We start from the raw sequence: 17,057 nt of genomic DNA on the forward strand, positions 1-17,057 counted from the left end.
TTACACGTGGCAATTCCTGGCCGGCAATACACCCGCGACGATCATGCGGCTAGACCGGCTGGGTGCTCTCGGGAGAAAGTACCTTCACACGTGGGAGGACCCGCCGGGAGCATCAAGACGTAAACTGCTAGTAAATGCAAGGGCATGAATTCACCCCAGACACCCCAAAAGGCTACTACCATATCTTAAAACCACAATGAGTTTGGTCCATCAGCCTAATATTGTAGAAATACTTTACGTAAACGAGTTTTATCATAAGTAGTATTGATTGATTGATTGATTGTTTATTGTTGCATTTAACAACAAAGGAGAAGGGAGGAACATGCCATCCCAACCCCCAGGCATTACATAGTGTGATTATATAATACACGAAAATAACCGTTCCTTATACCTCCTTCGATATCTCGCAAAGAGATAAACATTTCCCTCAGTGTTGCTGCCACTCTCAAAAGTTGTTTTGCGCAGACTCTGCTTCTTGTAGAGCTTATCTTGTGGGTCCCACAAGTGTCAATGCTGTCTCACTTCCTCTAGCAATGCCACCTCGGCCTCCCGGCTCCAAATATTGTTATCTGCATCTGTCATTTCTTGTTTTATTGGCGCCGACATGTTGTTTACCTGGGCGCCAGTCGGCAATACAAGACGGACACGCTCAGCTGCAGAGAACTTGCCGCGAGAAGAGCTCCCAGACCCAGACCCAGACCAAATATGCTGCCGCGCCTGTATTGCCAGCCGCGAATTGCCAAGTGTAAAGCCGCCTTTAGAGGTGAGGTTCGTGATTTAAATGAGAAGAGATCGCAAGAAGAGAAGAAGGAGTTTTTTTGGAGAGTAATGGATATGAAAGTGAGAAAATAGTTCATAGGGTCGAGAGGAAGAAGGGAATAAAACTAACAGAAAAGGAGAAAGGGTGGAAAGTGACATATACGAATATTAATGGAATAGTTTCATCGTAGATAGAATTAACGACTATTTGAGAGACAGAGAACCTGATATTGTGGGGCTGACGGAAACTAAGTTGTGACTCAATTGAGGTGGTGGGGATTGGAGAAGGTGCAAACAACATATGGAGGAGAGACAGAAAGATAAAACAGGGAGGAGGTGTGATGTTAATGGTTAAAAAAGGCATTAAGGTGGAGGAGGTAATTGAGGGTGAAGGCTTGACAGAGGTGTTGAAAGTGAAAATTGTGGGTGCTGAAGGAAGAAGGAGGCATTATGTAGTAGGGTATGTGCCCCCATGAACAAGCGTATGGGGTTGCGGGAATATAAACAAATGATACAAGAGACGGTGAGTTGCAAGGATGAAATGTTGAGGGCGTGTGAGAGAATACTTATAATGGGTGATTTCAACTGCATGGAGGTGGAATGGGAGGATTGGCAGACGCAGGGAGCAGACGAGTCGTGGGGAGGAAGACTCCTGCAACTGGCAGTGGAACATGTGCTGACTCAGTGGATCAAGGAACATACCAGATTCGGGAAAGAAGGCGAGGCATCAAGACTAGACCTGGTATATATTTAGTAAGGCGCCGGAAATAATAGAAAATCTTAACGTAGATTGTCCAATAGCGAAGAGTGACCATGAGGTTGTGGAATTTGAAGTATCAGAAAAGAAAACGATTGACCGAAAAGAAAATCACAAAATTGGGAGAAGCAACTACTGTGACTTTGTTAGCATGAGAACCTTTTTTGAAAATGCAAATTGGAGTGGGCTGTTCAAAGCCAAGAGTACACAGGATAAGTGGGAGGCGTTTTTAAAGCTATACAAGGAAACCGAAAATAGATATGTCCCCAAGGTAACCAAAAAGGATGTTGGTAAAAAGGAGTGGTTTAACAAGAGATCCGAGATAATTAGAAAGAGAAAAGAGGAAGCTTGGAAGGGATGGAGGAGACGAAGAAGAATTAACTCGTGGAACGATTTCAAACAAGCAAGGAATGAATATACAAAGATTAAAAGAGAAGAAAAAAGGAAATATGAAAAAGATATAATCGACAAGTGAAAAGACCAACCCAAACTATTTTATAGACGTGTGAACGGCAAATTAAAAAATAGAGAAAAAATCGATAAACTGAAAATGGATGAAACCATATATGAGGACCCAGCAAAGATGGCAGAGGTGATGAATAACAGCTTCCATAGAATTTTACAAAAAAATAATTTGTACAACCCCCGGGCCAAGAAAAAGGAAGGTTATGCAAGAGATTCAGTTAACGGTGCAGGAGGTCAAAGAAAGTTTGAACAAATTGGATGTAAGAAAGGCGACGGGGCCGGATGGAGTATCAGGGTGGATCTTGAAAGAATGTAATGATCAACTTGCAGAGACACTGCACTCCATAATGAGTGCCTCTCTGAGTGAAGAAAAGGTACCACAAGATTGGAAGAGAGCAAACATAGTACGGTACCGATTTTTAAGGGAGGCAAGAGAGCGGACCCATTAAATTACAGACCGGTATCACTCACTAGTGTGGTTGCGAAGGTATGTGAGAGACTGGTTAAAAACAGGTGGCCGGATTTCTTAGAAAGTGAGAAAATTATATCGGATTTCCATCGAGAGAGAGAGAGAGTGCACACGTTCACACGTGAATGCTGATGAAGGAGCGGAACATCAAAGTCTCGACTCTAGATAATACGCCTCGTCTTCTCTCTGGTGTTATTATTTTGTAGTGATATCTTGGTTTAACATGTTTTACATACACATGCTACACTTATTTTCACCTCTTAATTATGGATAAAGCCTCCCTTACACTTCCTGAATAGGAGTGAACCTCTTCGCCACTCACAGCCGAACACGACGAACATCGTTTATTCACAACAACACTTGAGTAGCACTACTGCGACGTTGCCGGTTGGAGGGAAGGCTTACCACAGTGGGTACAGGAACTCATTTCCGCAAATGTACCAGGAACATCAACAGCTCTCTCCTCCTGAATTTAGCAAAATCCAGAAAGTTGAGAATTGCGGGTTCCTGGTACCAGAGACAAAACCTGCGCCGCTGGACTTAATAGATCAATGCCGAAGGGATAGCTCAGGATATTGACCACATACTCGTAAATATTCGTTGGAGGATCCTTCAAAATTGCAAGGTTTACCAGGTGCTCCGTTCTTTGCAACTGATCATAGGCTTGTTGTTGCAACACTGTCGCGTAGGACTAGAGCTCTCCTGAGGAGAGACAAGGAGAGGTATGTCAGGAGTCTCGCTGAGGAAGTCGAGGGCCATTTAAATGCGAATGACCCCGACCTGCTTATCGAGCCGTGAAGATGCTCCGCTCCAAGTCTCCCTCTTATTAGGTGAGCACTATCCGAACAGCTGACGGCTGCCTCGTGCCTTACATGAATGGGCAGAGGGCACGTTGGGCTGAGAACTTTGAGCAGCTGTACATGGTGGACTCTCCACGTCGGCAGCTTCCAGTTGCTGGGTTACAAGTGGTGGATGCTGACCCACCCATTGACGAAAGCTCATCCTCTCTGGTTGAGGTCAAAGAGGCTGTGGCTAAGTTGAGGGGTGGGAAGGCACTTGGCATGCTGTCCGGATCTTCAATCAACCTTAACTTCAGCAACTTCGGTCAAGAGGAGCACCGGGAGGCAGCATGGGCCAAGCAAGTCATACATCACGCCAGCCACCATAAATAAAATTAGCTTGCGCCACTAACAGGCTGGGGCCGTCTATAACGCCTCTCAAAAAACCCTACCGGCGCTACAGACACCACAAACAAGTGTAGGAAATCTGAGGCATTCCAGTGGAAAACAAGTTCGCGGTCCTCGGCCTGTGTTTCTGGAGTGACGGGAAGAAATGTTGCGGGCAGCCCGGCGTGGCGATAAATCTCATCAATGTATTTTACTCTATCCGATCCTGATCTCCGCATGCGCAGAACCCATTGTTTACTATCACAGAGTGTTGATATTAGTTTGTCCAGGCAAGATGGCGGAAATACAGCATGCTAGTTTTCATGAGAGAATGGCCAAATTCCAGGATGACATTCAAGGGTTATCACATTTACCGACATACAAGGGGTATAGGTTATCACATTTATTACATTTACCGACATACAAGGGGTATAGGTTATTACATTCATTACATTTACCGACATACAAGGGGTATAGGTTTATCACATTTACCGACGTACAGGGGGTGCAGGTTATCTCACCAATCACATTTACCGACGTACAAAGGGTGCAGGTTATCTCACTTATCACATTTACCGACATAGGGGAAGGTGGGGCAAAACGGCACCCTAAAGGTTTCACTCCAGATTTTGCAGCAATTTTGTACTAAATTCAGAGATAGCTGGTGTTTTTGCAATCTTTATTCATCATTAAACAAAATAAACTCTCTTTGGAAGAACTACTTTGGATCCTTTACTCATGAATTAAAAAAATAAAATAGCCAAAAGTGGACCATTTTGTACAACGGTCGGGGCAAAACAGACCTCACGTATGGGGCAAAAATGGCCCTCATATGGAAATGCTTGGTAACATGCCAAACATACGTTTTGTCAGAGAATCACATTTGAAAGATTACTTAACAAAACTAAAATAATCTAGTTCTTATTCCATTAGAAAACAATTGCTCTTAAGCGGCCCATACACGCTCAAATTTTTTGTCAAATTTTTTGATGTCAAATTATTTGACGGTTTGACGTTCGCCCTACACGTTCAAACTTCTCATCAAATTTTCAGTTTGCTCCCGAGTGTCATCATGGATGCATATACAGCGTTGGCTCTTGGCTTAGCATTGAAGAGCACACAGAAACGAAAGAGACGAAAGTGGGCCCAGCAATGGTATCTGTGTCGTGAACGATTTGGCCATGTTCCTTTATTAAATGAATTAAGAATTAGTGAACCTGATGTTTTCAAGAACTTTCTTCGCATGGATGGAGAATCATTTGACAAACTATTAGATCTTGTGAGACCATACATAACCAAAGAAAACACAGTTATGCGTAGTGCGATATCACCATTTGAAAGACTCTCAATAACTCTCCGCTTCTTGGCTACTGGTAACACATTCGAAGACCTGAAATTCCTGAGTGCCATTTCTCCTCAAGCCATTGGTGGTATCGTTATAGATACTTGCAACGCCATTAACACATGCTTGCAGTCGTACATAAAGGTAAGATGCTGATTTTTCCAATGCATTTTTATTAGTGAACTAAATTATGAATAACAATAATGAAATGAAATTTTATATAAACATATTCTTGTGCGAGAAGAATGTTAACAAACTGAAAAGATTCAGAAGAATATAGGCCTACTAAGTAAACATAAATAAATAATTCATAAATAAACAATATATATTCAAATGTACCTCATTCTGACAAAAATATGTAAAGCAAAAAAAAACATTCATTACTCGTATAAGTAAATTAGTGTGAATGATAACAAAATGAAAAGATTCAGATGAATATACTAAATAAACGTAAATACATAATTCTTAAATGAACAATATATGTTCAAATGTACCTCATTCTGACAAAAATATATAATGCAAAAATAAAACATTCATTACTCGTATAAAGTAAATTAGTGTGAATGATAACAAAATGAAAAGATTCAGAAGACTATACTAAATAAACGTAAATACGTCCTCCTCTGATTATGTCCAATCACTAACTAATTTGCGCAAACTATTGCTAGCTGCCACACACGCACAAATTATTTGATGTCAAATCAAAAAATATCTACTGAAATCAGATGATTAAAAGATTTGACATCAAACCTTTTAGGCCATCAAATTATGCCACACACGATCAAATTCATGTCAAATAATTTGACATCAAAAAATTTGACAAAAAATTTGAGCGTGTATGGGCCGCTTAAGACTACCCACAGGCTATCCTGAAGACCACCCATCATCCCGCTTTCTTGAGGAAACCGGACAAGCGAATAAAAAATAAGTTCCAGGGGCAGGATGAGCCAAGCATAACTAGCTATAAAAACTATAAAAATTGCCGGCACCATGACGGGCTTGGGCCGACCACCAGGCTCCTGAAGAAAGCCTACTGGCGCTATAGGCTGAGAAGTAAACAAAACAAAAAGTTACCTCATTTATCACATTTACCGACATACAAGGGGTGTAGGGTACCTCATTTATCACATTTACCGACATTTAATGGGTGTAGGGTATCATTAATCACATTTACCGAGATACAAGGGGTGCAGGTTATCTCATTTATCACATTTACCGACTTATAAGAGATGTAGGTTATCTTATTTATCACATTTACCGACATATAAGGGGTTCAGTTTATCTCATCACATTTACCGACGTACAAGGGGTGTAGATTATCTAATTTATCACATTTACCGACATACAAGGGGTTCAGGTTATCTCATTTATCACATTTACCGACATACAAGGGTGTAGGTTATCTCATTTATCACATATCTCGACATGGAAGGGTGCAGGTTATCTCATTTATCACATTTACCGACATACAAGGGGTGGAGGTTATCTCATTTATCACATATACCGACATACAATGGGTGCTGGTTATCTAATTTATAACATTTACCGACATACAAGGGGAGCAGGTTATCTCATTTATCACATTTACCGACATTAAGGGTAGGCGGTGGCCGAACTGGTAGGGTACTGGGCCCACATTCACCGCGTGATGGACGACGCGGGTTCGAATCCCCACGCTACCACTCGGATTTTTCAGTCACCGCCGAGTGGCTTAAAACTACCCACATGCTGTCCTGAAGACCACCCATCAACCCGGACTCTAGAGGAAGCCGTCCAAGCGAATCAAGAACGAGTTCCGGAGGGCAGCATGAGCCAATGCAAGATGGCGCCACTATAAACACTCGCCTGCGCCAGAACGGGCTGGGCCGACCATCAGGTCCCACCTGGAAGAAGCCTTGGGCCGACCATCAGGCCCCACCAGGAAGATGCCTAATGGCGCAACAGGCAACGACGTAAAGGAAAAAAAAAAAAAAATACAAGGAGAGCAGGTTATCTCATCACATTTACCGACATACAAGGGGAGCAGATTATCTCATTTATCACATTTACCGACATACAAGGGGAGCAGGCTTTCATATTTCAAACAATTTTTAAATTCAAAACATACGTCAACATTTAATTTTAAAAAGAAAAAAAAAAAAAAACTCAGGTGGGACATATCGCGATAGGCAGTCGACAAAGACACGGTACTGTGTCGCAATGGACCGTATTGGCTATACAGGCAGCGCCACACGTGGCCACTGATCAGTGAACTGTCAACGCAGCACTTCCATAGAACTCAAGCTATGTACTAGAATGCGTCTAAGGCTGCCTCCATGATACAAGGCCTTGGTGCCACCATCGCTCCAAGCCAACGATTATCTGATCGCCAGTATGGGTTCCGCAAGGGGCGTTCTACTGGTGATCTAGCCTTCTTAACTGACTCTTGGTCATCCTCTCCTAGCCGTTTCGGTGAAACCTTTGCTATTGCACTAGACATATCAAAAGCTTTTGATAGGGTCTGGCACAAATCTTTGCTTTCCAAACTACCCTCCTACAGTTTCTATCCTTCTCTCTGTACCTTTATCTCCAGTTTCCTTTCTGACCGTTCTATTTCTGTTGTGGTAGACGGTCACTGTTCTTCCCCTAAATCTATTAACAGTGGTGTCCCACAGGGTTCTGTCCTATCTCCCACTCTTTTTCTGTTGTTCATTGATGATCTTCTTTCCAAAACGAACTGTCCTATCCATTCCTACGCCGATGATTCCACTCTGCATTACTCAACTTCTTTTAATAGAAGACCCACCCTACAGGAACTTAACGACTCAAGGCTGGAGGCTGCAGAACGCTTAGCCTCAGACCTTACTATTATTTCCGATTGGGGTAAGAGGAACCTGGTGTCCTTCAATGCCTCAAAAACACAGTTTCTCCACCTATCCACTCGACACAATCTTCCAAACAAATATCACCTATTCTTTGACAACACCCAGCTGTCACCTTCCTCAACACTAAACATCCTCGGTCTATCCTTAACTCAAAATCTCAACTGGAAACTTCATATCTCATCTCTTACTAAATCAGCTTCCTCGAGGCTGGGCGTTCTGTACCGTCTCCGCCAGTTCTTCTCCCCCGCACAGTTGCTGTTCATATACAGGGGCCTTGTCCGCCCTCGTATGGAGTATGTATCTCATGTTTGGGGGGGCTCCACACAGCTCTTCTGGACAGAGTGGAGGCTTAGGCTCTTCGTCTCATCAGCTCTCCTCCTCATACTGATAGTCTTCTACCTCTTAAATTCCGCCGCAATGTTGCCTCTCTTTCTATCTTCTATCGATGTTTCCACGCTGACTGCTCTTCTGAACTTGCTAACTGCATGCCTCCCCCCCTCTCGCGGCCCCGCTGCACTCGACTTTCTACTCATGCTCATCCCTAAACTGTCCAAACCCCTTTTGCAAGAGTTAACCAGCATCTTCACTCTTTCATCCCTCACGCTGGTAAACTCTGGAACAATCTTCCTTCATCTGTATTTCCTCCTGCCTACGACTTGAACTCTTTCAAGAGGAGGGTATCAGGACACCTCTCCTTTCGTATATGACCTTGCTTTCGGCCACCTCTTTTGTTTCTTTTTTAGGAGCAGCGAGTAGCGAGATTTTTTTTATTATTGTTTTCTTTTCTTTTTGTGCCCTTGAGCTGCCTCCTTTGTTGTAAAAAAAAAAAAAAAAAAAACCTTGAACTCTATGGAAAATTCACCTTGGAGTTGAGTGGCCCGTGGCCGGACAGATGACCGACGGACATTTGGCCGAACTGACATTTGGCCGACAGACATTTGGCTGAACGGATATATGGCCGAACGGACACTTGGCCGACAGACATTTGGCCGAAGAGAATTAGATAAAAATTGTATGAAACAAAAGTTTAAATGATATCAATTGTTAGGAAATTTGTTAAAAAAGATGTATTATAAAATTTAAAGTTCGTACATATTTTAAGGTAAAGGTAAAGTTGGGGGCATACGCTGTAGCAGCGCGTGGCCTCAGTGCTCATCTCCGTAACATTGGCCCTCGAGCCTGTGGTGGGAGGGAGCCCATTACCCCGGGACACAGGGCCAGTCTGACTTCCGGATTACCACAGTTTACCTTCCCCAGGTTTCCCCAGGAACCCATTTATCGACCAGCCCGAGAGGGAGGATGAACTGCTGAGTGAGCTGCACGCCGACTGCCCGGACCGGGATTCGAACCCGTGCCCACGGAGTAGAAGCCAGGCACGCTGACCACTAGACCACTGAGGCGTATTTAAAGATTGTGGGCAATTGCCCTTATGAAATCAATTATCTGATACTCATTATACTTCTCGGTGATAGACTTCAGTCTTTTGTTAATAACGGGTGCTTCTTCTTTGGTTTTCTTAACTCTACTTCTGATACTACCTGCTCAGTTGTTAACTCCCAATCCGACTGCTCTTTTCTTAGATTTGAAACTAGACGGCAAAGAGTGGGGTGGGTGATTGCCATTCACTGCTCAAACGCCCTGTGCCATACTTCTAGAGAGTTTGTTGTCCATGGAATGCCTTTTGTGGTTCTCTCTGTTGTGTTCCACACACTGAATTCAAACGCTGGTCTTCGTCGTCATCCACGTTGTATAACACTAATCCATGTTGCTTCAAAGTAGCCAAGAAAGTCAGAGAGAAAAAAAAAAGCTTATTCATAAGTTTCATCATCTAGAGATGAGACAACAACATCACTAACTGACACAAATTCTAAACCTTAAACAGATTTGAGTCAGTGCATTTTAGGGGTAAGTACACAAAGCCTGGAGTCCAAATGTGTGTATATTTTTTCACAAACACTGCCCAAAATGAAGAAAGCATCCATAAATGTTTGTGTTTGGGAAACATACAGAAATGATATTAAGAGCCGCCTTTTCATAATCAATGGTGACTGACACTGGATCAAGACCTGATCTTACTTGTTTCAGGGTGTTAAAAATCAAGTCATAAGTTGCTTTTTTTTGTTCTTGGCGATGCAGTACACTAAGGCAATATTATGGCTCTCATCATATCATATAATATTGTATACAATGGAAAACATAGTGGCGCTGAATCAAGAGATGTATTAAAATAAACAAAAATAATTCCATTTCTCTTCGACCAAATGTCTGTCGGCCAAATGTCAGTTCGGCCAAATGTCTGTTCGGCCAAATGTCAGTCGGCCAAATATCAGTTCGGCCAAATGTGCGTTGGTGAAATGTCCGTCGGTGAAATGTCCGGGAACCGAGTGGCCACATGTGGCGGTGCCTGTATAGCTAATACGGTCCATTCATCCACCCTTTGTTTGTAAACAAATCCCGCGCATGCGCAGATTGGATGGGATGTCTTAGGATACGAGGATGGCAGATGACACCACACCGGGTAGGACACGTAGCAATGGGTTTAAGTTGGATAAGTTCAGGTTCAACTAAGACATAGGCAAGAATTGGTTAACCAACAGTGGTGGATGAGTGGAACAGACGTAGAAGTCATGTGGTGAGCGCCAACACGATAGACACATTCAAGAAGAGGTTAGATAAGTTGTTGGATGGGAGGGGTATGAGGCGTAAGTTTGGTGCCGTGGTCCGGGCGGCATGTTGCGCTGTCTCGCGAGACCTCATTCCTCCTCCTCCTCTTGTTGCGGGGGGAGCCCGACGGGTTGGGGGAGGGGCGGTCGAGGAAGGAAAGCCTCCCCGGTTAAGAAGGTGGGGGGTCGAGGCGGGGCGAAGCCCCCCTTTTAGCTTAGGTCTTGTTGGTTTCCCGAAAAGGAACTGACGCTGCCGCCATTAGAGGATGGTAACACTGCAACAGAAAATGCATAACTGACAACTGGGGCTGGCCACTCGGTTGCTGGAGTGAACGGAAGCCCACTACTGCAGCTCACACCACACTGTCATGGCGTCGTGTAACAATTAAGTCCCGCCAAGCAAATAAAGCGACTTTGCGCTTGCGCGTCTCGTTCACGATGCCTTACAAGGATTAAATAAATTAACGATCAATAATTATCGCTTAATTTTATAAATAAAGACGCTTATTGAAGTAACTATTTAGCAACGTGTATAAAAAAAATTGTAAGTCCACAGTCACTTCTTGCCATGACAACGTTGACCACTTTCTTTTCTGTGATCGGTGATCGGAAGTTAGTTTGTGAAGTTCCGATCTCCACAGTCCGATTACCTTTTACAAAGATGATCCAATCTTTGCATTCCGATCGCCAATTGCTGTTCCGATCAGATCGGAAGATCGGATTATCGGACTGATGATCAGAAGTGCCCAGCTCTGATATATATATATATATATATATATATATATATATATATATATATATATATATATATATATATATATATATATATATATTTTTTTTTACAACAATGGAGGCAGCTCAAGGGCACACAAAAAAAGAAAACAATAATACAAAAAAAAGCCCGCTACTCGCTGCTCCTAAAAAAGAAACAAAAGAGGTGGCCGAAAGCAAGATCAAATACGGGAGGAGAGATGTCCTGATACCCTCCTCTTGAAAGAGTTCTAGTCGTAGGCAGGCGGAAATACAGATGAAGGAAGATTGTTCAAGAGTTTAACAGCGTGAGGGATGAAAGAGTGAAGATGCTGGTTAACTCTTGCATAAGGGGTTTGGACAGTATAGGGAGGCGCATGAGTAGAAAGTCGAGTGCAGCGGGGCCGCGGGAGGGGGGCAGGCATGCAGTTAGCAAGTTCAGAAGAGCAGTCAGCGTGGAAATATCGATAGAAGATAGAAAGAGAGGCAACATTGCGGCGGAATTTAAGAGGTAGAAGACTATCAGTATGAGGAGAGCTGACGAGACGAAGAGCCTTAGCCTCCACTCTGTCCAGAAGAGCTGTGTGAGTGGAGCCCCCCCACACATGAGATGCATACTCCATACGAGGGCGGACAAGGCCCCTGTATATGGACAGCAACTGTGCGGGGAATAAGAACTGGCGGAGACGGTACAGAACGCCCAGCCTCGAGGAAGCTGATTTAGTAAGAGATGAGATATGAAGTTTCCAGTTGAGATTTTGAGTTAAGGATAGGCCGAGGATGTTTAGTGTTGAGGAAGGTGATAGCTGGGTGTTTTCAAAGAATAGTGGATAGTTGTTTGGAAGATTGTGTCGAGTGGATAGGTGGAGAAACTGTGCTTTTGAGGCGTTGAAGGACACCAGGTTCCTCTTGCCCCAATCGGAAATAATAGTAAGGTCTGAGGCTAAGCGTTCTGCAGCCTCCAGCCTTGAGTCGTTAAGTTCCTGTAGGTTGGGTCTTCTATTAAAAGAAGTTCAGTAATGTAGAGTGGAATCATCGGCGTAGGAATGGATAGGACAGTTCGTTTTGGAAAGAAGATCATCAATGAACAACAGAAAAAGAGTGGGAGATAGGACAGAACCCTGTGGGACACCACTGTTAATAGATTTAGGGGAAGAACAGTGACCGTCTACCACAGCAGAAATAGAACGGTCAGAAAGGAAACTGGAGATAAAGGTACAGAGAGAAGGATAGAAACCGTAGGAGGGTAGTTTGGAAAGCAAAAATTTGTGCCAGACCCTATCAAAAGCTTTTGATATGTCCAGCGCAATAGCAAAGGTTTCACCGAAACGGCGAAGAGAGGATGACCAGGAGTCAGTTAAGAAGGCTAGGAGATCACCAGTAGAACGCCCCTTGCGGAACCCATACTGGCGATCAGATAGAAGGTCAGAAGTGGAAAGGTGCTTTTGAATCTTCCGGTTAAGGATTGATTCAAAAGCTTTAGATAGACAAGAAAGTAAAGCTATAGGACGGTAGTTTGAGGGATTGGAGCGGTCACCCTTCTTAGGCACAGGCTGCATAAAGGCATACTTCCAGCAAGAATGAAAGGTAGGTGTTGACAGGCAGAGTCGAAAGTAAGTAAGTAAGTAAATATTTATTGCCTTTAAAATATAAGAATATTGTTATATATAAGCATAACATAAAACATGGCAATGGCACAGCCTGTCAAGCCGAAGCTTCCCGACAGACATGTAATTATATTATTTTATTTAATGTTTACATTGGCACAAAATTGGTAACTAATATATTATTAACTAACGTATAGAACAATAAGAATAATTATAATAATATGTTGCTGAGAATAACAATAACAATATCAATTATAATAATAATAATAATAATAATAATAATAATAATAATGAACATTACACTTGTGAAACTAAGTTCATACCACACAATACATTTGATTACTACTTTGACAATTATATAAATAAGTTTTCACAGATTTTTAAAAAATGGATAAATTTATATGATTGAGAAGAGTCTTAATATGTAGAGGCAATGAATTCCACATTTGGGGACCTGAGTATAATATACTGTGCTTAAAGAGAGAAGTTCTGAACTGTGGACATATGAGATTGATATCATTACCTCGAATGTTGTATGATGTGTGTACCAGTCTGAAAGGCTGACCTCCACAATACTGTGTAAGGCACTTGTAAATGCTTAACAATAAAAAATATTTATGAATATTTGAAAAACTAAGAAAATTTTGTGTATTAATTATATTTCGTGTTGACTCAAACCTACTCATATAGAATATACACCTATTTTTTTTATTTTGAGCTACTGATATTTTCTTACAGGTCCAGACTGATGCACAATAGGTGAGATGGGGATAACAAAGTGTGTAATAAATACCAGTGAGGGATTCAGGTGTGAGATTATTTCGGACTCTGTATAAAATACCGCACATCCTTGCTAATTTATTTGTGACAAATGAAATATGTTGATTCCAATTCATATTCTCATCTATGTAAACACCCAAAAATCTTGTGAAATTTACTATGTCTAATGTGTTTCCCTCTATGGTTATAGGAGGAATGTTATATTGTAATGAACGATTTTGAAAAAAATATGTAATTAGTTTTTGCAATATTCTGACTCAATTCATTAATATTAGTCCAATAATTATTTTTTTCTAGTTCTGTACCTAAATTTATATGAAGATCGTTAATGTTTACATTATCTAATAAAAGATTTGTATCGTCAGCATAAATCGTATATTTGAATTTAGAACTTACATTAACAATGTCGTTTATATAGATGAGAAAGAGTACCGGTCCTAATATTGATCCCTGCGGTACACCCTTGTCGATTGCCCTAAAAGAAGAATACGTGACGTTGCAATATACAGCTTGTGACCTATTGGTTAAATAACTTTCAAATAGTTTTAAGGGAATACCTCTAACGCCATAGTGACTTAGCTTACTCAATAAAATTTTGTGAGTCAGTGTATCGAATGCCTTAGATAAATCTAAAAATATTCCAATTAAATAATGTTACTTTTCTAAATACTGATATACATTAGATATGAACTGTAAAATAGCTATTCCTGTGGAACGACCTGCCCTAAACCCATGCTGGTAGTCTGTGAGTAGATTATTGTTTTCAAAAAAAAATTACAAGACGGGAAGTAATAACTTTTTCAAAAACCTTGCTAAATGCTGGAAGTACTGAAATAAGTCTATAGTTTTTAATATCGGATCTACTGCCTGATTTAAGTAGTGGTACAACTTTGGCTTTTTTAAGAGTTTTTAAGAGTTTGACCAGGCAGGGTGACAGCACGGAGGCACAGTTTTTAAGGACAATAGGAGGCACTCCATCAGGTCCATAAGCCTTCTGAGGATTGAGGCCAGAGAGGGCATAGAAAACATCATTTTGAAGAATCTTTATAACAGGCATAAAGGAGTCAGAGGGGGGATGAGTAGGAGGAATTTGCCCAGAATCGTCCAGAGTGGAGTTTTTAGAAAAAGTCTGAGAGAAGAGTTCAGCCTTAGAGATAGATGAGACGGCAGTGTTTCCGTCAGGACTGAGGAGTGGAGGGAAAGATGAAGAAGTGAAGTTGGAGGATATATTTTTGGCTAGATGCCAGAAGTCACGGGAAGAGTTAAAGAAAGCAAGGTTTTGGCATTTTCTATTAATGAAAGAATTTTTGGTTAGTTGCAGAATAGATTTGGCACGATTTCGGGCAGAAATGTAAAGTTCATAATTAGCATTAGTTTGAAGGCTCTGGTACCTTTTGTGAGCTACCTCTCTATCACTGACAGCACGAGAACAAGCGCGATTGAACCAAGGCTTTTTAGCGTGAGGAGTAGAGAAAGAACGAGGAATGTATGCCTCCATTCCAGAGACAATCACCTCTGTGATGCGCTGAGCACACACAGACGGGTCTCTATCCTGGAAGCAATAATCATTCCACGGGAAATCGGAAAAATACATCCTCAGGTCGTCCCACCGAGCTGAAGCAAAATGCCAGAAGCATCGCCTCTTCGATGGGTCCAGAGGGTGTACAGGAGCGATAGGACAGGATGCAGAAATACGATTGTGATGGGAGGAGCACAACGGAGAGAACAGTTTGACAGAATAAGCATAAAGGTTTAAGGTAAGGAAGAGGTCTAGAATGTTGGGCCGGTCTCCAAGACGGTAGGGAATATGAGTAGGGTGCTGGACCAACTGCTCTAGGTCGTTGAGGATAGCAAAGTTGTACGCTTGTTCACCAGGATGGTCAGTGAAAGAGGATGAAAGCCAAAGCTGGTGGTGAACATTGAAATTTCCTAGGATGGAGATTTCAGCGAAGGGAGAGTGGGTCAAGATGTGCTCCACTTTAGAATTCAAATAGTCAAAGAATTTTACATAGTTGGTTGAGTTAGATGAGAGATAAATAGCACAGATGTATTTAGTAATAGAATGACAATGAAGTCTTAGCCAGATGGTAGAAAATTCAGAGGAGTCAAGGTTGTGGACATATATATATATATATATATATATATATATATATATATATATATATATATATATATATATATATATATATATATATATATATTTCTGGGGAGGCGGTGGCTGAGTCGTCAGAGGAACGCCCCCGTGTTCAGGAGGACGCGAGTTCAATCCCCGCCCGGTGCCACCAAGATGGGATTTTTCAGACGCCGCCGAGTGGCTTAAAACTACCCACATGCTGTCCAGAAGACCACTTATCAACCCGGACTCTAGATTCTAGGATCAAAGATGAGCTCTGGGAGGGCAGCATGAGCCAATGCAAGATGGCGCCAATATAAACACTCGTCTGCGCCAGAACGGGACCATCAGGACAAAAAGTTAAATACTTTTGTAATGGATCAGGGCGTACAGATAACCTGACCTGGCAGTATTATATCCAAGGTAATTACCGATCAAAAAGTTTAAAATTTGTGTGAAGACTAATTCTTCACGTCTAAGAAAATGAAGTTGAATGAAAATTTGAGACACTCGGTCACTAGAACAATGAGCACCTGCTCCAAGCGTGCAAGAAACCTTGATGTTTTTTCAGCATGTCAGCGGTAATTTTATCTTATCATTATTGATAATCAAAGTACATCCTCGAAAATAAAACATTGGTATAAAAACCATACGATAAGGATTTTAAGTAGCATTTATCTTCCGTCTTCACTAAAGGTAAGTTGCTTGCTGTCGTCGCCACACTTCCCTTGTGATTATTATTCAAATCCTGAGGACCTTTGTCGCTTGTGTTCCTTGCGGCAGACGTGACTTGCTCGTTAGAATAACCTTGTGCTCTGTAAGTCTCCTTCCTGCACGACAAGGTTCTTGGCCTGTAACCTGAGCATGGGCACGGCACGGTGCGGTGCGAGGTTATGATCCTAATTTCCCCGTTCCCGTTTCAGCCATAGGCTAGCCTATAGGTGTGGGTGATCGTTAATCACCTGTTATCATAGTCGTAACCCACCTGATAACGCATGCCAGCGCCGCTTATCCGCCTATCATGCCATGCCAAAGCTCTCCCACCACCCTTATAGAGCCGGAGCCGCCCGGGTGGCTTGGCTAGTAGACTGCCATGAGCCGCCCGGGTGGCTTTTCACACACCCTTTATTTTGTTCCATCACTGTGCGTTTATAATAATTATTACGGTGTATTTTTTCATAGGTAACCATCCTCAATAATTAAACTTCATCATTCGAAACCTTATATGCTTGTTAGTAATGGATAGTCTGTAAAAGAATGAACTATACATAAAGCTACTTTTGACGATGTCGGCACGAGCGAGATTAGGCTATTGGATATTA

The sequence above is a fragment of the Eriocheir sinensis genome, chromosome 23 (assembly GCF_024679095.1).
Source record: "Eriocheir sinensis breed Jianghai 21 chromosome 23, ASM2467909v1, whole genome shotgun sequence".
Lineage (NCBI taxonomy): Eukaryota > Metazoa > Arthropoda > Malacostraca > Decapoda > Varunidae > Eriocheir > Eriocheir sinensis.